The sequence below is a fragment of the Lissotriton helveticus genome, chromosome 7 (genome assembly GCF_964261635.1).
Source record: "Lissotriton helveticus chromosome 7, aLisHel1.1, whole genome shotgun sequence".
NCBI classification, from domain to species: domain Eukaryota; kingdom Metazoa; phylum Chordata; class Amphibia; order Caudata; family Salamandridae; genus Lissotriton; species Lissotriton helveticus.
Genome location: NC_136068.1, coordinates 1,539,646,640 through 1,539,670,405, shown reverse-complemented (window position 1 = coordinate 1,539,670,405; position 23,766 = coordinate 1,539,646,640).

The window sequence follows — 23,766 nt, the reverse complement described above, 5'->3', positions numbered from 1 at the left end:
CGCTCCGACCCTCCAGACTTCAGTCTCTGCTCCTAGCACAGAGTTCATAGCCCCCAGCTTCTCCTCGTAACACGTCATTACCAGTTTGCGCGCACCATCAGGTTAGAGGTCCCGGCTCCTTAGGTAGCCCCCTCCATGGTTTCCGCCCCATTCATGACATATCCTGTTACGTTTGCATCACATGTCTATGTATACGCCCTGTTACACCTCCTTTGTACCGTTATCTTTCGCGACTGCTACGCGTCACGCCTTCTGCTCCACCCACTGCTACGCCTACTGCAATGTAATGTTATGTGTTTGCGCTATGTATATATGCTCGTGTATTGTTATTAAAAGTTAGCGCGCTCATCCCAGACCCAGCCCCAGCAGCTGCTGGGCCCTGTCATCTTATTCCTATGCAGGTTGTCCTGTTCCTGTCCTTATGCTGTATTAAACCTGCAAAACTCCTACTACCTCGAATCTTGACTCTTATTTATTGAGCTATCTGTTATGATATATGTCTAGTCAAAAATAGGGTATTATTTATTTATTTACCACATAATGGCGCCCGAATAGGGACTTGCCCTTTCCCCACGCGTCGGTGAAGCCACGCCGACCCCCTGACCCTCTGCAGTCGTGACGGAACTCTTCTGCGCAGTGGCAGATATTTCTGCTCAAGTATCCCTCAGGCCCACGGAGGAGACGGAGGAGGCGGTCCAGCATCCAGACGAGACGGTGGAGGAACGCGGCGAGTCCCGACCAGAGCCCAAGCCAAGAGTCCAAGGTCCGAGGTATTCGGAGGTCCACCCGTAACTGAAGTCCGAAGTCCGAAGTTCGTCGTCGTAGCAGTCCAGTCCAGTCCGAGGCTTTCCGTTCTTGCTGCCCGGTGAGTACCGTTACTGGGGTGGTATCTAGACAGGGTCAATTTAATTGACTCTGGTCTGTGGGTTGGTGGTACACAGTCCCACAAACGAAGTGTCCACTTCGGTGGATGCGGGTCCTGACGTGTCTCTTTATGAGACCGGTAAGTTTCGTACTGTTTCAGCAGTGCATCTAGTTTCTGTTCTAGTCAGTTTCTGTTCTCGAGAAAATTCACGTGTTCTGTTCTCAGTATTTTCAGGTGGTATTCTGTTCGAACTGTTATTTTAAATGTTTTTTCATGTATTCTAATGTCGTGGTATGAATGGGAAATAAGTATCGTGTTTATTGTGTATTGTATTGTGTCTAGATTACAGTTCAGTCATGCCCATATTTTCCAAGTTACGTCAGTTAAAAACTAGAAAGGGTCTGCTGGAAGCAGCAGTTCCCGTCCCGCCCAGGGACAGTCCAGGTCATTTTATGTATCAGAAGCATGGCATAAGCGCCATATTGTATCTAGATTTATGGGTAGAGTATACCAAACAGTTAGAAGAAAAGTATAGATGGCCCGTATCGGGTACATGGGATGCCGAGTGCATCATGCGAGTAGAAGAAGCATTATGGAAAAAGAAAGCCAGACAATCACAGAAAGATGCCATCGAGTTATGGCGCAAAGAAGCTCATAAAAGAACCGAAAGAGAAATCAGAAAGTCAGAACTAAGTAGAGAATCCCAAGAACGAGCCCAAGAAAAAGAATTAATCGAGATAGGTGAACGAGTTAGAACTGAGCAATCAGACAGACAGAGGAATGCCCTCATTAAGGGTATGTATCCTCTTCTTGCCGAGGGCTTGCCAAAAGCGACCCCAGAGGCATCCAGTAATTTCCCGCCACCATTAGTTCCGACCAAGCTACGTCACAAACCGACCGCAGCTGATATTTTTATTTCGTCCTATCTGGACGACACAGTCCCCGAATATGCAAATCCTGTTCGCGCTCCGCCAGCCCCTGTAAATCAGGTAATTCCTGCTCCTCCAGACACCGGGGTGCCCTTAACAGCCCCCCCAGGTCAGCCCGCCATACAAGTCCAGCCCACGTTACAATTACCGACCCTGCCAGGACGAAAAGCATCAGTTGATGATTCTAGTTTAGGGGCCGCAGGAGGAGGTCTTCCTCAAACTCCGCCGCCATACAAGCGTTTATCAGCACTCGAATTACATGCTCAAGCATCACAGCGTACTCCCAAGAGTAATAAGTCTGTTGCAGAAATCAGGCAAACCCTTGGCGAATGTGTCTATGACCCAGTTCCAGGCGAGTTTAATATGGTTTTATATTCCGTACGCGTAAGGAGAGTGACCGAGTATCTAGTCACCCTGCCGAATATGAAAGAAGATCTAGACAGGATATATCGGTTCATCCGTACAGGGGATGACCCACAAAGTATTAGTGATGCCATGTCTCAAAGGAAAGCCGAGATTCAGCGCATGATATTAAAGTTCTTAATTAACTGTCTAATAAGAGAACAAGATTATCCGTCTAAAGACCCGGAAGAAATAAAAACTCTAACAAAGTGGAGTGATAATATAGCCGAAGGAAAGCACAATACCATTGGTGCCATGGAAAGTATGTACAAGAAAATCCGTAGAGAAATAATAAAGATACACGAACAGCGTAAAGCAGCACAAGTAAGCGAGAAAGAAAGTACCTCTGATCCTGAAGAGGAAGACGACGAGAATACTGCCAGAATAGCATATGTAGGAAAACCCAGATTTCCAGATCGCCATTTACGTCTAGAACCCAAGTCAACTTTCCATCATCCAGCACCAGAACAAGGTTCCCTAGAACAAGTATTTCAAGCTACCGATCATATTCTGAAATCACGAATCGGTTATAGTGAATTAAGTACTATGCATGAACAGGAACTAGTTCGGTCAGCAGTCCGATGGATTACTGATTCTACCACTTTTCCAGACGAAATAGTGGCACAAATGTTTCTGAAATTGCCCCCAGCCGAGCAGCGACTGGTGGGTATGTATATGATTCAGCACCTCATTACTCTGTATGAGGGTCAACATTCTGATCCAGGCCCGTTACATGATATCTTGAACGAGTTACTCCAGTATAGATGGAGAGGTCTAGGTACCGATTTAATTAGTGTCATTCTAGAACAGCGTCACAAATATAGAACATTCTTGAACCCGCATTTTGTTCATGTCTCACCCCCAGAAAGTAAATCATTCTACATAGACAGACAGAATCCGTTACGAGAAGTCCACCCAGTCAGAGGAACGGGTGGCGAAATGCAGCGAGTGTTTGTATACACTCCGATCACAAAGATGGAACTCCTCGAAATGAAGAAATTAATTCCCTGTCATGACAAAGATCCAGCAGGGTTCCATAGAGAATTAAAAGACATGCTCCATATGGGAGAATACACTTACCCAGATATCATTAAAATGTTAAAGGTTCTGCTACCCGCAGGGGTGTATGAAAAGCTAAAAGAAAAAGAATGGGAGGTGGGAGAGAAAAAGATAGATTGGGCAGTCCTAGAAGCAGAAGATAAGATACGTGTACCAGGTACTGGTCTAGGAGAGAAATGTAAAGAATTACCAGAATTATTGATTCAAGTTTTACCCAGATTATTAACAACTAGAAAAGAAGACTGGGATGCAATCTCAGCCTGTAAACAGAAACAAGATGAAGATATTAGTGATTTTTATTCTAGGTTTGAAAAGTGCTTTAGTATCAACAGTGGTCTCAAGACAAGTAGTGAGTCATACCCTCACCTTTTCGTTACTAAATTAGTCGAGAATTCAAGTTCACAAGTTAAAAACCGAGTTCTGAAAGTCGAAAGTACCTGGCAAGCAAATACTCCGTCCCAGATGCTCCAGATGCTCCAGTATCACCAGAATAGAATCAGGGAAGAACAAGAACACGAGAGAAAACGTATGAAAGACACGAAAATGAAAGTGCTAGTTGCACAATCTGTTCCTCAAGACAGTCAGAAGAGGGGTCCGAATCAAGCCAGTCATCCTGCAGCTCCCGTTAAAGGGAACTGCAATTATTGTAAACAGCCAGGTCATTTTATAAATGAGTGTGCAGTTCTGAAACATAACATAGCTACTGGTAAGACTAAAGAAAGACCACGTCCGCCTAGACAGGAACAAGTTTCACAGATTCCCCAGTCACAGAATGCACCACAGACAGTTACAGTACCGCAGCCTATTGCTGCAACACAGCATGTTACACAGCAGATGTACCAGTATGCACAGTCTGAGTATCCAGAGTACCAGCCATATTCATGAAACAGCCTAGAGAGGGAGGTAGGCTTGCCTCTCATCGAGATACCTGTAGATCAAGAAGGTCCCTATGTTCACAGTCAAGTATTAGGGAAAGACAGAAAGTTTTTGATTGATACAGGGGCAAGTAGGACCACAATTAGTCATGCCGAAGTTCCAGGGGCTCCGCTCTCAGGCTCAAGAAATGTTTCCCTTGGATTTTCAGGAAAGCCTATCGTTAATGAGATTTCAAAGCCAGTCACTCTAGAAGTAGGTCCATTGTCCCGCACTACTGATCTGTTACTTACTAAGTCATGTCCGGAAAACCTATTAGGCATTAAAACACTGAAAGAGTTAGGTGCCGTTATATGTTGTTCCCCAGAGGGAATACGTCTGTTCCTACGTGACTTTAAGGGTCACTATGTATTACGAGATTTTGATTCCAGACTGTCTAAAGTTCCGCAGCATTTATGGGCGCAAGGTCCAACTGATGTAGGTTACATGCAAATCACACCCCATCGTGTGACCCTGAAACCAGGTGTAGTGTTACCACGAATCAGGCAGTATAGATTGCCACCTGAGGCTGTAGCAGCCTTATCCAAAATTATAGACGAGCTCATGGCTCAAGGAGTAGTTGTAGAAACTGACTCCAATGTATGTAACTCTCCGATCATTCCAGTCATGAAACGTACTGATCCAAATGCACCCCCAGTATATCGATTAGTGATTGATTTACGAGAACTTAATAAATGTATTATTTCGCAGTACCCAGTTGTCCCAGATATCTCTTCCCTATTGACAGCCATTGATTCCGAAGCCATGTTCTTTACAGTAATCGACCTTAAGAACGCATTTTTTAGTGTTCCTATTCATCCAGACAGCCAGTTTCTTTTCGGATTCTGTTTAAATGGAAGGAGCTATATGTTCACACGAGCTCCTCAAGGTTTCACAGAAAGCCCTAGTATTTACAGTCAAGCACTTAAGAGACAACTAGACAACATTCACATGCCAACTGACACTGCCCTGCTCCAGTATGTCGATGACCTATTGATCACAGCCCGTTCTGAACGTGACTGCGAGCGAGCGTCACTGACGGTTCTGTATTTCCTAGCCGAGATGGGGCACAAGGTGTCCCCTTCGAAGCTTCAATTCTGTGTCCAGCAAGTGGTCTACTTAGGACACTTACTGTCCAAGAGGGGTAGGCAGTTGACACCAGACCGTATCCAGCTAATAGCGAATCTTCCACAGCCCAGAACCCAGAAGGAGGTACGTGCCTTTATCGGCCTTACTTCTTACTGCAGACAATGGATTCCCCAGTATGCATTTCTAGCCAAGCCACTGATACAGTTAACGACACAGGAGGCAGCCGTATCGACTGTCCTCCCTTGGACATCTGAACATACACTTAGTTTCAACGAGTTAAAGAAAGCTTTATGTCAAGCTCCAGTTCTAGCTACACCGAACTACAGTAAGCCTTTTACACTTTTCGTTACTGAACGTGAAGGTACAGCATTATCTGTTCTCACACAAGATCAAGCAGGACAATACAAGCCCTGTGCTTATTTTTCTAGCACACTAGATCCAGTCGCCCAGGCGTTGCCTGCGTGCCTCAAGTCAGTTGCAGCCACAGCACTAGCTATCAGACAAAGTGATTCCATAGTTTTAGGACATACCTTGACAGTACAAGTCCCACACTCCGTGGAAGTTCTTTTAAACCGAACACAAACACAGCACTTGACAATTGCACGTTTAACAGGTTATGAATTGACACTGTTCCAGCCACACATAGAAATTAGACGCTGCAACATCCTGAATCCTGCTACACTGTTACCATCAGTTAATTCAAATCCAGCCACACATGATTGCGTGGAAGTAGTTAACATTACGACAAAGCCAAGACAAGATCTGACAGATATTCCGTTACCAGATCCTGACCTGACACTTTATGTGGATGGTTCATGTATGAGAACTAGTACAGGAGAACTAGTAGCCGCGTATGCAGTGACTACTGACACTGAAGTTATTGAGACACACCGCATTGACACTCTGTCCGCTCAAGCAGCAGAGCTAGTTGCTCTGACACAAGCCTGTATACACGCCAAGAACCTGAAAGTTAATGTTTACACAGATTCACGTTACGCATTTGGAGTCGTTCACGACTTTGGAGTGCTCTGGCAAGAGAGAGGTTTCATGACTTCTCATGGAACCAAGATTCAGCATGGTCTCCTTATTCAAGCTCTGTTAGATGCCATACATTTACCGACATCTATCGCTATCATGAAATGCAAAGCACATACGAAAGTTACTGACATTATTTCTCAAGGTAATGATCTAGCAGATCGCACAGCCAAGCTTACAGCACAGACTCTAGACATTCAAGTTAATCCGACACAGACACACACTCCAGATCCGATTACATGCATGACAGTTAAGGACCCTACTCAAGATGTCATAGATATCCAGTTACATGCTACTCCCGATGAAACCAAGAAGTGGTCTGAACAAGGAGGGGTCCAGACAGATCAAGGATGGTTAACAAAGGGTAGAGCCACATGGTTTCTCCCCGACTCTATGGTTCAAGTCATCATTAATACCGCACATAGTCCAGCACATTTAGGAGAAAAAGCTATGTTAGACAGTATCCAGAACATTTGGTTCAACAAGCATTTACGAGCTGCAGCCAAGCAGAAAGTCCGTACCTGTATGATATGTTGTCAGTTTAATCCAGGTAAAAGTGTCCCGGTGGAACAAGGTGGTTTCCAGCCCCCTGACCACCCTTTTGAAGTCCTCCAGATGGATTATATTCAGATGGAGCGATGTCGAGGTTTCAAGTATGTCCTTGTAGTTGTATGCGCTTTGTCCAGATGGACAGAAGCATATCCAGTCCCAGATTACACAGCCGCGACCACTGCCAAACAGTTGGTTCGTGAATTCTTCCCTCGATATGGACTCCCTAGAGTCGTATATTCTGATAACGGTCAGCCATTCTCATCTGAGTTGATGAAGCACGTTTCCCTGTTGTTAGGGTACCAGTGGAAGTTTCATTGTGTACGCCATCCTGAAGCAGCCGGTCTAGTCGAGAGACACAATCAGACTCTGAAAATCCGAATTGCTAAAATATGTAAAGATAAGGGTGTGGACTGGCTAGTAGCTCTGCCAGTTGCTTTGTTTTATATGCGCATGGTCGCACATTCCAGATCAGGTCTGTCCCCGTATGAGGTCGTTTTCGGCCGCCCCCCTAACATGTGGGGTACTCCTAGACCCCGAAGTATTACTGATGTTTCATGTAATATGCTGACAGATTACCTAGCTTCCTTGATGTCTGCCCTCAACTCATGTCGTTCACAGGTTGCCGCCGCATTTCCAGACAATACCGAGGTGGCACCGCATGAAATCGTTCCAGGTTCGATGGTGCTCGTCCGGAACTTCGACAGATCAAGTCCGCTGGAGCCTCGTTGGAAAGAGCCCCGACAGGTCCTCCTCACCACCCGTACAGCCGTGAAATTGGAAGGACGCCGCGGCTGGGTGCACCTTTCTCATGTTAAACTTTTTAAAGGACTGAAACCCGTCTTTAAGAACATTTCCCAGGATTCGAAGGATTGCCAGAATATTGCTCTCAAGGACTGTCCCGCAAATGACATTGATACAACCCCTCCCTTGGTAGAGAAAACTCCGCAGCAGGAGTATAAGCAAAAACTCCGGTCTAGTAAAATAAGTCAGTCAGTTTGATTGTATAAGTCCTCCCCTAGGTGAAACGGTTAGACTGTTTCTGACATGTATAAAATAGACCCCCATAGTGAGAGAGTTAGTCAAAACTCAAACCGATGTATCGTTTTTCTGAGTTTCATATTATTCATCAGCATAATGATTTCCTGCACTAGTTACGCATTTTTCCTGTGTTTTCCAGTTCCTCATGTATATAAGTCTTCTAATGTTACAGTAGAGCACACGTTTAGTGATCTGCCTCCTCACGAATATTCATACCGCCTCGCTATGCGTAATAACTCATTTATCCGCATGTTACATTATTCACACCAGACCAGCAATGCCACTAATTGTTGGGTGTGTGGTCGACTCCCCCCTTTCCAGACATCGAAGGGAGTTCTGCCACTTTTCCCTTATCCTTTTTCACATAATGGTTCGTGTGGAGCATGGTCCACGTTAACGTCATCCTCAACAGATATGTCTTCTCTTGACAGCACATGTTTCCCAGACAAGCAAGGTTTCCCCCACAGAACAGGTTTAGATCTAGAAAATGAAGTGTATAATTTAGGTAACTATTCGTCGAATTTCATGGTCCTGAATGTTCAGTCTGATACTACTCCAGACTCACCTGCTATTTCAGTATTACCAGTCAAAGGCGAATTATGTGTCCGTAATTATGGTTCTGTACACGTAGGACATAGTGATTGTACTACTATTATCAAGTATAGTGACAGTGGGAAATCTATTTTTAAAGCTTCACGTCATTCTTATTTTGTTTGTGGTCAAACTGCATATGTTCGTCTGCCCCTCGATTGGGAGGGAACCTGTTACATTGCCTTCCTACTGCCACCTGTTTTTCTAGCCCCACCTGACTACCATAGGAATTCCTACCTAGTACATACCAGACACAAGAGAAACCTCCCGATTGTCGATTATACTGAAACTGCTGCAGAGCAATTCATTGATATTGATAAAGGTGTGTTCCCTTATTTAGGTACAGTTGTAAATAGTAAGCTAATTCGTAGGTTAACAAGAACCCTTGAAGCTGTAGTAGATGAGACTGCCTCCGCTCTAGGTAACTTAACCGAAGAGCAATCCTTTATGAGAATCGTTGTGCTCCAGAATCGTCTCGTCCTTGACGTCATACTGGCCGATAGGGGCGGGGCCTGTAGACTTATCGGATCTAGTTGCTGCATTTTCATTCCAAATAACGCGCCGTCTGTTTATTCAGCTATAACCAGACTTCATAAAATAGCCCATCTATTACACCAAGATCCAGGCACCTGGACATGGTCCGGTTGGTTCTGGAATATAATTTCCGCCTGGGGATGGAAAGTCCTGTCCCTTCTAGGTATAGCAGTAGCGATCATATTCAGCTGCTGTCTCTGTATACAATGTGGCCCTGCAATTTGCGGCATGTGTGCTACCTCTTGTATTCCTAGTCCCAAGCCCCGTTCTAAATCCCGTTCCAAGACAATTCGAGATGAACAAATGGTACTGTATGAAATGATAGATGGTATCATGAATATTGATGTTTCCTGATGGAAACGTAGTGACAAGGAGGGAATGTGGAAAAGTAAATTTTGCCATGTTCTGTGTCCCTACGTGTCATCCATCATATGTTATGTGTGCATGACCAATATGCATATGTATTCCCCATGTCCGATTCAAGACGCAATTATAGTTGTGTCCTCCTCTAGTATGCCAGTTTCCAGTCCTCGTGAATACTACGAATGTCAGGCCTATGTAAAGTAATGTTGCCACGCTTCTCAGTGTGCACGTTATTCTATTATAAAGTCCCCGTTTCCAGGCCTCAACAGGGCCTGGACATCAGATTCAGCTCCTGTCTCCTGAGCCTCGCTGAGGAGCGATCCAGCCCCCACCTGTATCCTCGACCTTTCACTTACTCCCTGCCTCGCAGTGCCCGGTGCAGCTTGGCTCTGCCTCTGAGTCTGCCAAGACTATGTTATGATTCCAGTTATCAGTTTAGTCCTCCTTCTCTGCATTCCTAAGCTACTGAACTGCATCAATAGTTTCCGTCATTGTCTAGCCTATGCGGCTCCATGTTAAGAGAAATACTGTATTTAATGGTCATTTAATATTCTTCATCACGCACTACATGTAGAATAAATGCATGCTCTAGTCTTAGAGTCAATTAGCTTTTCCCCTCATGACTCTTAGTTTATATCAACATGTTCCCTAAACATTAGATACTAGATACTGTTTAGGTACATGTCGCTCCGACCCTCCAGACTTCAGTCTCTGCTCCTAGCACAGAGTTCATAGCCCCCAGCTTCTCCTAGTAACACGTCATTACCAGTTTGCGCGCACCATCAGGTTAGAGGTCCCGGCTCCTTAGGTAGCCCCCTCCATGGTTTCCGCCCCATTCATGACATATCCTGTTACGTTTGCATCACATGTCTATGTATACGCCCTGTTACACCTCCTTTGTACCGTTATCTTTCGCGACTGCTACGCGTCACGCCTTCTGCTCCACCCACTGCTACGCCTACTGCAATGTAATGTTATGTGTTTGCGCTATGTATATATGCTCGTGTATTGTTATTAAAAGTTAGCGCGCTCATCCCAGACCCAGCCCCAGCAGCTGCTGGGCCCTGTCATCTTATTCCTATGCAGGTTGTCCTGTTCCTGTCCTTATGCTGTATTAAACCTGCAAAACTCCTACTACCTCGAATCTTGACTCTTATTTATTGAGCTATCTGTTATGATATATGTCTAGTCAAAAATAGGGTATTATTTATTTATTTACCACAACAGTGTAGTTGCTTCTGCATGGATACATGCTTTTGGGAAGGGCATTTGTAGAGGTGCCCCGATCTTTATACTTATCTGAGGGTAGTTTATCAGTCCACTTAAAATTACGGCTATCACACTGCCATCAGATGGGCTTCTCCTCCACAGATAGTACTTTTTTGCAAAGAGCTCCACACTGTTCTCCAAACAAAGACTCTATACTGAGTGATGCTTTTTACAGCAGATAGAAAAGGGACTGTCTTTATCCTTGAGAACCTACAACAGAGGCACAAAAAGGTGAGAGCATTTCTGCACTTGTATGTCTTCAGCCCCACTTCAGACCAACTGAAGATGTAATCAGAGTCAGATAAAAGGTCATCCTTCAACTAGAAACATTTGACACCTACCATCAAGTGGCGACCGCCATGGCTCGCGGGTGGTGGGATGGGCACAGGGAGGGGGAGAGGAGGTGGGTGTTGTGCGCACTATCAAAATTAAAAACAACTTGTGATTGGTAAGCACCCAGGCTCCCTAAATCAGCGTTGTGATTGGTCTGAACATTCTGGTTTGACGCTCAGCCAGGAAATGGGGGCCCGGACATGTTCTCCATGCAGGCTGTAACGCGGCCTGCATAGAGAACAGGGAAAGAGAGCATGACTGTTCTGGGTGGCTAATCAGCAGCTATTTGGTAACCAAAAGGCCTGATAGACTTTCTAAATGCAGCCCTGTCTCCATTCATCTAACTTTAAGTCTGGGTCTCATGTTTCCAGCTACAGCAGTGGTCTGCAAAATCTTTTATGCTGTGAACCCTTCGGCGTAAAAAGAGAAAATGATTGCCCCCCATGAAAGTTTTAGTTTTCACAATTATGCTAAAACTGGCATTCTATAAAATTGGCAATGTTTAAATATGTATAAATATGTTATTTCGTTTAAAAACACAGTCAAATACATGATTGCCAATATACTACTCTGGCCAGCATGGTCTTACTAAAGTGTAGAAGAATCATTCAGATGCCCTCCCCCTATGACATCTACTCCCAGCCAGGAAATGTACGACAAATTGTGAGTAATGCCCCATTATAGAGCGCCCTAATGCTGCTGTTTTTTTCAGTAAAAACAAAACACTTTTTTTTCTCTTTTCTTTTTTTTGTCCTCATTCATCTCTCTCTCTTGTCCCCTCATTTCAACACAGAGAGTATGGTGTCATGATCTTATGTTCAGAGACTGCTGACAATTTCCGGATTAACTCAGCCTTGGCTGAGTACCTAAATTGGGAGTCAGGTGTAATCCTAGTAGGTATTGATGGCCCTTACACTCTTTAATAATAGTTCAAGTTTTTGGTCAGTAATGAAAAATACGTGAGGATTAACTAATATGAACTTTTATCATTATTCATCCAAAAAACACTAGTTGCCACATATTCAGTCTCTTATTTGAATGATCTTTTGTGTACCTCTTGAGTGCGTACTTCACTGAAGCCACCAATTCTGCTCTGACCAGGAATAACTTGAGCTGCCACTCATTGCTAATTTCTCTCCTTGAAAGTAGAACCAAGTAGAACAGGAGCTTAGTTTTGTGTTTACTAATAGGTGATAGTTGGTCCAAACAAACGAATATAATAAATGTGAAGCTTATCGTCATTTCGATTATTCGTTAACGTCTTATCCACATCGTCCCAGTAAGATGGTATTGCCGGATAATGCAGAAACATGTGAATGTGATCTGCTTTCTCAGCTCCGCACTTCATGCATTTTACCGTGATCCTTATCCCCATCTTGGCCGTGGAGTAGGGAGCTTGATACGTCCTGTGCAGGGTGAATAAATGATTCCTTCTTAAACAAGCATTTGCAATGCAATAGGTCTCGCATTAATTAAGTTTGAGCTATTGGCATTGCTAAATATTGCAACACCAATTGCAAGAAAAGTCTATAAATTGTAGGCCCAAAAATGTTTTATTTATTTATTTATTTATTTATTAATTAAACAGTTTTCTATAGGACGAACAACACCCTTAGGTATTAGAGCGCTTAACATTTCAAGAGGGATAATAGAGTCCATCTTTTATAACAAGATTATATTAGACAATTTCAGTATGGGAATGATATCACACTAGGTTAACAAGGATTACATTTTACAACAAATAAACAATGACCTGAAGTAGGTTAGATAGTTATTATATGTGGTGTACTAGGTCTTCCTGTATATGATAGTTTCGATAAGCCTTTTCCAGTGCCATCTATGTTCTCCAGCCAAGTGTATATCTTGGACGACTCTGATTCAAGGAGTTAGTGCCGAGCTATCATTTCTATGGAAGGAATATACTCATAAGAAAGATCTTCGTTTCCCTCTTAAAAATTGCAGAGTTTTGAATTTTTCTGATATTTGGGGAAAGTGAGTTGCAAATTCTAGGGGCCGCTCCTGCGAACGCTCTATCATATGTTTTTTCTTCCTGAAGATGGGTGGTCTCAGCACAAGTTCCTTGGCACTCCTGGCTGGTCTATCTCCTCCAGATATTTAAATTTTTTGGGCAAGGTATCTCAGAGTATTGAAATGAAGCGCTTTGTGGGTGACACATGCCATCTTTGGCTGAATTCTGGCTTCGTAAGGTAGCCAGTTCAATGATTTCAGGTGAGGGGAGCTATGATCAAATTTCCTTGTTCCTGTGATAAGTCTTGCCGCTGCATTGAGGCATGTTTTTAATGGTGCCGTGGAAGTTTTTGGTAGTCCAGCCAATGTTGTACTTCCATATTCATTTTTAGGGCCTCGCTCAGAACGTTGATGTCTTCCAAAGATGTGATCTTGATGTATATCTGCGTGTCATCCGCGTACATGTGGTAGGATATTTTGGAATTTCGGAGGATTTCTGTAAGGGATTCGATATACAGATTAAACAGTGACGGAGATAATGTAGATCCTTGCGCGACTCCAATTGTGTTAGGGCATGAAGGTGATAGAGCTTGGTTTACCAGGAATCTTTGAGTTCTATTCTGTAGGAAGGAATCAAACCATTTAAGCACGATGCCAGATATTCCCATCCTTTCATGTAGTCTGTTCAAAAGTTTTTCTTGATTAACCGTGTCAAATGCAGATGACAGGTCAAGGAGTATAAGCAGACAAGTTCGATTGTTATCTAGTGCCTGAAGTGCATCATCGACAATGTGTAATATCACCGTTTCCGTGCTGTGTCCTGTTCTGAATCCTGGTTGGCAGTCATCCAATAGAGAGAAGTTGTCGATGTGTTGGCTCAATTGGATTTGCACACACTTCTCTATTAGTTTGGCAAGAAGAGGGATGTTGGTAACTGGGCGATAATTATTCGGATCTGCAGGGTTCGCTGTCGTTTTTTTTTGTCAAAGGTGTTTTTATTGAATTTTCAGAACAGAAAAAAAACCATGCGACAATCCCGCACAACTTCCCACGCAGGGGGCATATCTGTGAGTCAGGCGGTATACATCACAAGCCTAGAGGAGGTAACGCGAATCTAAGCTGTAACCAGGCCTTGAGGTAAGAGAGAGAATTGGAAGCTTAGCCGAGGCAGAGTCCTTTAAGGTAAGCAACCGAGAAAGAGCTACGAGAAGAAGCGGGTACTGTCGCTAAGCCAGGATTCAATGGGACAAGGCTCGCACCCCGCCCCGCGATTTCCAGATCTCCGCCTCAGCAACTGGCCGGGATGTCTCAAGAACACAAACCAGAACCCCCCCCCCCATCAACCCCAGTCCCCTCCCCCCTCCCCAGTGGTGGTGGCAATGTCCGCACACAAACAGCCCGCCCGGAGGAACAACACTCATATCTGAAACAAATGGAGAGCTCGTACAGTGGGTGGACAAACTGCTGATGGAAGTCCTACGGAGAGAAAGCGGACCAGGGGCCCCCAGCGGAACGCGAAGTTCTTAAAATCATCAAGGAAGATGTCCGCCATTCTCTCCACACTTAACAGCTTCCATAACCTCACATGCCATAGGGAAATCGCAGGGGCTTCCTTCTTCTTCCAAGCCGCTGCCAGGGTTAGTTTGGCCGCTCCCACACACAGCCACAGTATCTTTTTGTCCGCCCTGGTCTGGAGGTCAAGGTCCGGGTCCCGAAGTCCCAACAGAATATGGGCCATCGAGTCCGAGATCGGGTAAGCCAGCATCTCCTTAATATGGGACAGGATCTCCTCCCAGTAGGGACTTATGACAGGGCAGTCCCACCAAATGTGACGGAAGTCCCCCAGTAGGCCGCAACCCCTCCAACACCTATCAGAGGAGCCAGGAAATATCTGTCGCAACTTGGCCGGGTATAGGTCCCAGTCCATCATTGTTTTGAGGTGCGCCTCACGGAGCTCCACCGAATGGTTGTGCTTAACTATATCGCTCCACAGGTTCGACCACTCTGTGTCAGATATATTACGGCCGAGCATTTCCTCCCAAAGGCCCATGTAGCGAGGCCTGGGGGATATGGCCGTAGAAAGAAGGAGGCTATAGATGAAGGAGATGACACCCTGCATGGCGGAGGTCTTAGAGAGGAATGCCTCGAAGGGTGTGAGCGGTCTAGTAGCTGCATCTCTGACCGTGGGGGACATCGCCCAATGGAGCAGCTGGGCATGGTGGTACCGCTCGGTCGGCTGGATCCCATAGTCCCGCATACAGTTCTCAAAAGTAAGCGGCGCAAAGCCATGGAACAAGTGCCTGAGGGCCAGGCAGCCCCCCTCCCTCCAAGCATCAAAGAGACCCTCAAGCATAGCCGGCGGGAAGGCAGGATTAAAGTGTATAGGCGTAAAGGGAGATGGAAATGTTGTCCAGCGCTCATCGCCAGAGACCGAGTCCCAGACCTTCAGGGTAGTGCCAGTGGGGGTACTAATGTAGGCGTTCTTGGGTCTATCGCTTTTGGGCTTCCACACTAAAGTCCCAGATTGTTCTCCCCGCTATACTTCTGTCCATATGCAGCCAATGTTTTTCCGACGTAGGCTGGGTCCATTCCACCAACATTCGGAGCTGCGCGGCCTTATAGTATAGGTGCATGTCGGGTAGACCTACCCCCCTTCCTTCTTCGGGTGGCGTAGTGTAGCAAAGGCGAACCGAGCACGACCCCCTTGCCAAATGAAGCGAAGCATCAATGTTTTTACGCGCCGGAAGAAATCTCCCTCAAGGATAATGGGGAGCGCCTGAAATAGGTACAAAAGCTTAGGGAGGAGGGACATTTTGATCGCATAGATTCTCCCCAGCCAAAATATGAACGTCGGTTTCCACCGAGCCAAGTCACTCCGAATTTTCGCCAGCAGCGGGGAAAAGTTAGCAGAGTAAAGCTTCCCGAGCGTGGGAGTCAAGTGGATCCCCAAGTACTGTATGGAGGAGGGGGCCCATGGCAGAGGCGTGAGCGGCTGGAGGCGTACCACGTCGGCTGGCGAGAGCGTGAGATTTATGACGTAGGACTTATCATAATTGATCTTGAATCCCGCCACCCCCTCAAATATTAACAGGGCCCTCTGGACGCAAGGGAGAGAGCGCGCCGGGTCCGAGACGAAGAGGAGGACGTCGTCGGCGAATAAGGTGATCTTGTGCTGCTCCCCCGTGAAGGGAAGTCCCCTAATATCCGGGTCCTCTCTCACGGCCAGAGCCAGCGGTTCTATGCTCAGGGCGAAAAGCAGGGGGGAAAGGGGCCATCCCTGTCTAGTGCCACGGGAGTGCGAAAAGAACGCCGACAGATGTCCATTGACCGCCACTCTAGATCGGGGGCAGCTGTAGTTCGCTCTAAGCATCGTCAGAAATTTAGCCGAGAAACCGAATGCCGTCAAGGTCTGGAACAGGAAATCCCAATCCACCCGGTAGAAGGCCTTTTCGGCATCCAGGTCCACCAGGACAGACGGGATTTTAAACCTGTTGGCCTTCTCAATCAGGTGGATTACTCTTCTGGTGTTGTCGTGAGTGCCGGCATTAAGTCATTGAGCCTATTCGCAATGATGGATGAATATAATTTAGCATCCAAGTTAAGTAGGGCAATTGGTTTGCACGAGGAGCATTTAGTCGGGTCCTTCCCAGGTTTGGGAATGACCGATATTATAGCCTCAGCCATGGAGCCAGAACTCATTCCTTCTTCCGCCATGGTATTAAATAGACGTACAAGAAAGTCACCGAGCTCAGTGGCGAAGGTTTTATAGAAAACGGCCGTAAAGCCATCCGCTCCCGGGGCCTTATGAGGCTTCAGGACCTTAATGGCAGCCAATACCTCCTCGCCGATGAAGGGGGCAGTGAGCAGCTCGTTCCATTCCGCCGACACCTGGGGGAGCGGTAATGCGCTGAGGTAGTCCCTTTGTGCCCCACGGTCCAGGACATCTCCAGCATACAGAGATGCGTAGAAATCACCAAAGAGGCCTTTCTTGGCCCCATCATGGTGTGTCAGGGCCCCAGCCGTGTCCTGGATACCCCCAATGTACTCCCTCTCCCTCTTATCTCGAAACTGCCGGGCCAGATGTTTCCGCTACTTTATTCCCCTGTGAATAGGAGAGACGCCGTAGTTTCAGAAGCGTGTATTCCGCCCTGTTATTATAATGAGCCCTGAGCTTGCCCCTAACAGCCGTTCGTTGCCTCATTATCCGTCTGGAGGGGTTCTGTTTGTTCTGTTTGTGCGTCTGTTCAAGAGCGGATAGTTCACCCTCTAGTCCTTCCCTGTCTTCCCGTCGCAGTCTGTTAAGGGAAGCGTTAAGTGGCAAACAGTTGCCACGGATAGTCGCCTTAAAGGCGTCCCATGTGGTATAAACCGATGTGTCACCTGTATCATTAAATTAAAAAAATTCGCGAACAACCTTCCGTAGTTCTTTACAAGAGGGTTCATCCCGGACCAGGGAGGCCGGAAAATACCATTTGCGCTGGGGATTATCCCCTGCATCCCAACGGAGGCAGATAGCGAGCAGGCTATGATCAGAGACCGCTAGAGGAAAAATCTTGGCCTCTCGCAGGTTCCCCCAGAGAGACTGACTTAGAAAAATATGGTCCAGGCGCGCGTAAGAGCGGTGGACATGGGAGAAAAAGGTATAGTCCCTAGACTGTGGGAAGAGAAATCGCCAACCATCTATAGGCCCCATGTCCTCCACCATCCGCTGCGTCTCGGCGGAGAAAAGGCCGGTGTCAGATCTCTGGCCATGAGAGCTATCTAAGTCCCTATGCCGAACCAGATTGAAGTCTTCCATCACAATCAAAGGTCCTTCAACGAAGTCCGCTACAGTCCGCAGCAGACCCTGAATAAACCCATTTTGACCCGCGTTGGGAGCATATAGGACCAGAAATGTGCACAGCTTGCCACGCAGCATGCCCTTGACCATGAGCCAGCGGGCCTCTTTATCACTACTGACTCCCATGGGTTGGAAATGCAAGGCCGAGCGGCACAGAAGCGCCACTCCTCTATGTTTTGTGGGAGCTGAGGACCTATAAATAAGGGGAAGTTGTTTGTGTTTAAGGCGGGACTCGTCCGGCCTGGCCAAGTGGGTCTCCTGAAGGCCCACTGAATCTAGCTGGTGGTCAAGAATATATTTCCAAACCTTCTGTCGTTTCTGGGGGGAGTTCAAACCGTTCACATTCCACATCCCCAAAGTGAGCGGCATCACGGACAGGGTACCCGATTGCGCTCAACAAGTGGACTCATGTCGGCCGCCTCCCCACCCCCAAGCCAGGCCCGATACAGCACATTCTCCATGCCTCCCCCAGAGCAAACCCCCCCGGACAGCCCAACCTCTGGGATACCAGTCACCTTGCAGCAACCAGCCACCACCCCCAATCTCCCCCTCAGTCCTCCACACACTGCACACTCCAGCCACAAAGCACTCCTCGCAAACAACCCCTTGCTACCACCACTGCCCTCCCACCCCCTCCCCCCATCCTGCCTTCCCTCTCCTCCCCCTCTACCCCCCAACTCTCAAGAAACTCGGGCCTAAACAAGTAATGCAAGATAAAACAACAGAAGGGCCCATGAAAGAAGTCTCTGCCGGTGACCACAAGGGGCGGTGGGAGTGGTACCAGTCAGCATTTCAGCAGTTCTCAGGACCAGTAAGAGTCTTCACAAAGTACATAGAATACCCGTGGTACCTGAAAGGGACGGGCCCCTCCGACGCCAACGAACCTCCACCTCGGGACCTCACGCCGCTGAAGAGCTGTCCTGCGATGCTGCCTCTGTCACCATCACCACAGAGGCCACCATTGCCCCTCTCTCGTGGAGGCTGGTAGTAAATGTAAATGTAGTGTATTTTGTAAAGCGCACGGCTGCCCCAACGGGGCGTCCCGGCGCTGTATAACGCTGTGGAACCCTTCCTGGCTCTCCCTGTGAGATGCCTCTCCTGGGCACCCCCAAGGTGAAGCCAGGCATCCCAGTGTTGTAGGGGCCGTTGTGGAGATAAAGCAAGGTATTGCCCAGAGTTGCAGCGTGGGACCCATGATTAGAGTAGGCGCCGATGCGAGAATTATCGAGTCCGCGGACATTGAGCCCAAGACCCTGCTGCGTCGGGACTTAAACCCTGGTCCCGGGCCTGATCTCTGCTTCAGAGTTTGCCAATCTAACCAGTGAGCCTCGCTTCTCCAGGATCCGGCCTCCTCGCCGCCGCGGGCCGATCCACTCTCTGCCAGGCCGGGGAGCGCTGCCGCCGCCCTGACGGGGAGCCCTCATCTCCAGGGGTCGCAGTAGTGTCATCCAGGCCAAGGATCTTCCTTGCCGACTTCAAAGATCTAACCTGGACTAGCCTGTTCTGCCAGCGAAAAATAAGTGAAAAAGGATGGCCCCATGAATAGGCCACGCTCTGATCTCGCAGGTACGTAGTTACTGGGCGGAATTCTCGACGTTTTTGTAGTGTTGAAGCAGCCAGATCTTGGAACAACTGGGGACGATGGTCGCGAAATTGCAGTGGATTAATCCCTCTCGCCTTCCTGAGTATACGCTCCTTCAGTTGGAAGTCATGGATGCAGACTAGAATATCAGGGGGCGGCGCCCCCGAGCTCCGAGGCAGACCCACTCGGTGGACTCTGTCCATGCGTATCTCCCGGAGATCATCCTCACCCAAAATTTGTAGAAAGAGGGCTTCCACGTAACCTCTCAGGTCCCCAGCTTCACCATCCCAGGGCACCGCACGGATCCTTATGTTTTTGCGGCGCGACCTGTTCTCTAAGTCTTCGGCATGGGCTTGGAGGTCCAGATTCTGCTCCGTGAGGCGGAGCACGTCCTGCTGGAGCTGGTGCACGTCTCCTGCCAACCCCAAGTCATGCTACTCCAAGGTCGCCACACGCTCCCCTATGCCGTCCACATCTCTCCTCACCTCGTGAAGGTCAGACGCTAGCTGGGAGCGGAGCTTTGAGATGTCCTCTTTTATGTCCGTGAAGAGTTCTACCATGAAGGCCTTGGTGGCGGGCGCATCATCATCGCCCTCCTGGGGCGATTTGCTGGTCCCTGGCGGCGTGGCAGGTGGTGCTCCTTTCGGCTGGCCCTCCTTGCCAGGTTTATTCTTGCGTGGTCTGGTCGCCATGTTGCTGGACTCAGAGCCCACGAGCGTCGGGTGCGTCAGGCCAAGCAACCCCTTCAGCTCTGCTGGCCCGAGCTGTAGAACAGGCTTCTGCCGGCTCGTCCCTGCGGTATCGTCCTCACCCTCTTGTCCTCGTGCCTGGGACTCCGAGCGGGCACTCTCCCACCGTGTCGCCCCTGCTCCTGCTCCTCGGAACACTTGCACTCGCCTCACACTGCTCCCCCAAGGTCACCAGGGCGCAGATCCGCCGAGCCACACTCCCAGCCTCGAGCCGTCGACTACGCTAGACCAAAGGCTCAGTCCAGGTGGAAACTCTGGGCAAGGAGCTAGCGGCCAACACACACGCCCCTGCTGCCCGCAGCCACTCCAGGCACTGCTTCCCCGGCGCGGAAGCTCCAGTGTTCAGGCTCAGGTCTCCATACAGCCTTGCCACCGCCAACCGTAGTCGTTCCTTCGTCAGCCAACCACACTTTGTCCCGGGAGTCCACCGGGGGCCACCCTCTGGCACCGCAGGATATTGGGGCCACCCCTCGTCGGCAGTTGCAGAGCCCAGGTCTCCCCGTGACACCTGCTTCACCGATCCCGGGCTCGTCCACCTTCGCCGGCTACTTCACTGTCCCAGTCCGTTGTATGTGGTCCGCGAAAAGGGATCCACCAAGGGTAAGTCTGTGCAGGCCGCCGGCCAGGCCGCACCAGGCCACCTCTCTATCAAACGCGGGATTGTCACAGCTCCCGGGCCCGTCCTGAACCCCCAGCACCTAGGGGGCAGCCAACCCGGACGCAGCCGCCCATCCACCGCGTACTGTCTCGTCCAACACTCCCGTCGCCTCCGCACACCGTCTCGCGGCCGAGGTCCGCAGCAGTGCTCCCGCAGGCCTCCTGGTCGTCCCGAGTAAGCGGCCGTCACAGGCCCAGAAGCCGTGGCCCCGGGTGACGAGGCCGCCCAGCCGCCGCTTCGCTCCGCGGGTTACTTCACTCGAGCTCTGGGGTGGCACCCTCGTCACAGGCCCAGAGGCCCCGGCCGCAGGGCAGCGACCCTTCTCTGCCGCCGCGCCTGCCCACAGCTCGCTCCTTTCCGCTTTGCTGCCAGCACCACTTGCTCTCGTTACTGGGACCCCCTGCTCAGGTACAGAGGCCTCCGCTTCTTCCTCCTTCTCGGGCCAGCCCTCGTCACGGCCCCGTCGTTGCGCAGGCCTCACTTCGTCCCAGCTCCGGCTCCGGAATCACAAGGTAATCAGGCGGCAGGAATAGCACCATCTGACATTCCCCTGTTGCAGCGGGCACTCAGGTGGGGCAAAATCACGAGTGGAAGCGGGTCCCAGAGGGTTGCTGGACAAAGCTGGTGAGATTGGCGCCGGAGGGACTCGAAGGCACGTCTCACTCCGTCGCCATCTTGCCACGCCCCCCCCGCTGTCATTTTTTTGATAATCGGGACTACTTGACCTGTTTTTAGACAATCTGGAAGGATCCCCTGGGATAAGGAGACGTTTATGACTTCAGTCCAGATTGGAATCACTGATGGGCTGATTTCTTTCAGGCATTTTGTTGGTAGAGGGTCATTGTAGGGATTGTTGGGTTTGATGTCCGATAGCGTTTTGGCAATGCTATTCTGATCTAGTAGTTTGAACGTGTCCCATTGTGCCTCATTTTTCGTCATATTATCCACACTTTTCTCTGTGGTAATGATCAATGAAGGTGTGTGGAGATCAAGGTTGTTTGCTGCGTTTCTGAGATCTCTTTCCAGCGTGTCAGCTTTTTCTGTGAAAAACGTTGCGAATTCTTTGCAGCTTAGTTGTGTTTTTGTGACTTCTTGAGCCGATTTTGCCAGTTTATTTGATTGTTGTTTTATAATCTCAAAAAGTTTCCGTGGTCTGTTTTTTGGCGTTATCCAGTTCAGATCTAATAATTTCCTTCTTGGATTTGAGGATCTTTTTGTTGTAATCATTTCTGATTTTTCTGAGGGATTTCAGTTCAGGTGATGATGGGTGTTGTCTCCATTTTCTTTTTGCCATTCTCAATTTCCTCCTGTCTTCATTCAATGTCCCATTGAACCATGGGTTTTTTACCTTATCTGTAACCCTTTTCAGTTTTAGAGGTATGGTGGCTTTGACTATTTTTGTTACTGTAGTAGTGTAGTGATTAGTTAAATCATTCACATTCTGTAAGTTGTGAGGTATATTTAGGTCTTTCTCGCAGCGTTCTATTAGTAATTCCATATTTACATCTCTGCTGTCTCGCGTCCATCTTTTGGTTTTCATAGGTTGTGTGCTCTTTGTCTTCTTCCATGTGGGTATCAGGAAGGCTATGGCATGGTGATCTGACCAGTCGCATGGCTCTATTGAGAGCACTGATGTATTATCTTTTTTGGAAATTATCCAGTCCAATGTGGCTCCTTTCGAATGAGTTGGTTGTGTGCATGCTTGGGATAGGTTTAGTTCCGATAAGAAGTCTTTAAGAGCGTTGACCTGTTTGTCGTTGTTGTCATTCCAGTGTAGATTAAAATCCCCAAGATATATGTTATTTGCTTCAGAGTTAGAGTTAGACATGATGATCTCCATTAGCTGGTCTATGAAGGTCATATTATTACCTGGTGGGTGATAAAGGGAGTTCAAGTTGCATCCCTGATTGGTAGCCGATCTTAAATTGAGACCTAGATATTCGCAGGATTCTAGTGGGTTGGATTGAATTTGGCCAACTTCAAGATTTGATCGGTGAATGCAGGCTATCCCACCCCCTGACTTTTTTAGCCTATCAACTCTCACAATATTATAATGAGGGGGCACCAGTAAATCCATGACTGGGGATGAGGATTCTGATAGCCAAGTTTCTGTAAGGATTGTTATGTCTATGTCCTGATTAATGATGAGATCAGCTATGTCAGAAGCATGTTTGACTGACAGTTAATCAGTAGGCATTTTAGTGTTTTCCCAGTTATGCTTGGGTTCAGATTTAGCGAGTTGGTGGTTATCTGGACTTGTTGAAGATTGTTAAGGTTAGGTTTCCTCTTATTCATTCTCGATGTTCTGTTTGCATCAATCAGGACTGTGTTAATTTCCTCCCCTCTACTGCTGACATTAGATTCATAATCCCGGAGTAAGGATAGGATTTCTTCCTTCGTTAGATATTTGTGATTCCTATCGGGTCTATTTTGTCTGTGAGCTAACGCCATCGCCCTGTTATTGCTCTTTCTTTGGGATTGAAATAGTAGGTCTTGGATGTGCTCAATTTTGTAGCAATGGTGGCATGCTGCGCTTTAGATGAATATGTTCAAAAATAAAGTGCACCATACTCTGATTGCTACACTAGTTAATTGTGGATGCGTTAACAATTGATGTGTGCACTGATGACGTGTGTGCCTGTAGAAATTGTGCACTGATGGCTGGTGGTGTGTGTGCCTGGTGGAAGCGTGCACCGACGGCTGGTGGTGTGTGCGCCTGGTGGAAGCGAGCACTGACGGCTGGTGGTGTGTGCCCGGTGAAAGCGTGCACTGACGGACGGTGGTGTTTGTGGCCGGTGAAAGCGTGCACTGACGACTGATGGTGTCTGTGCCTGGTGAAAGTGTGCACTGATGGTGTGGTTGTGTGTGTGTGGTTGTGTGTGTGTGGTTGGGTGTGCGTGGTTGTGTGTGCGTGGCTGTGTGTGTGCTTGTGTGTGTTATTGGCCCAAGACTAAAAGTACAATTAAAAGATAGATTAGATAGATAGATTAGATAGATT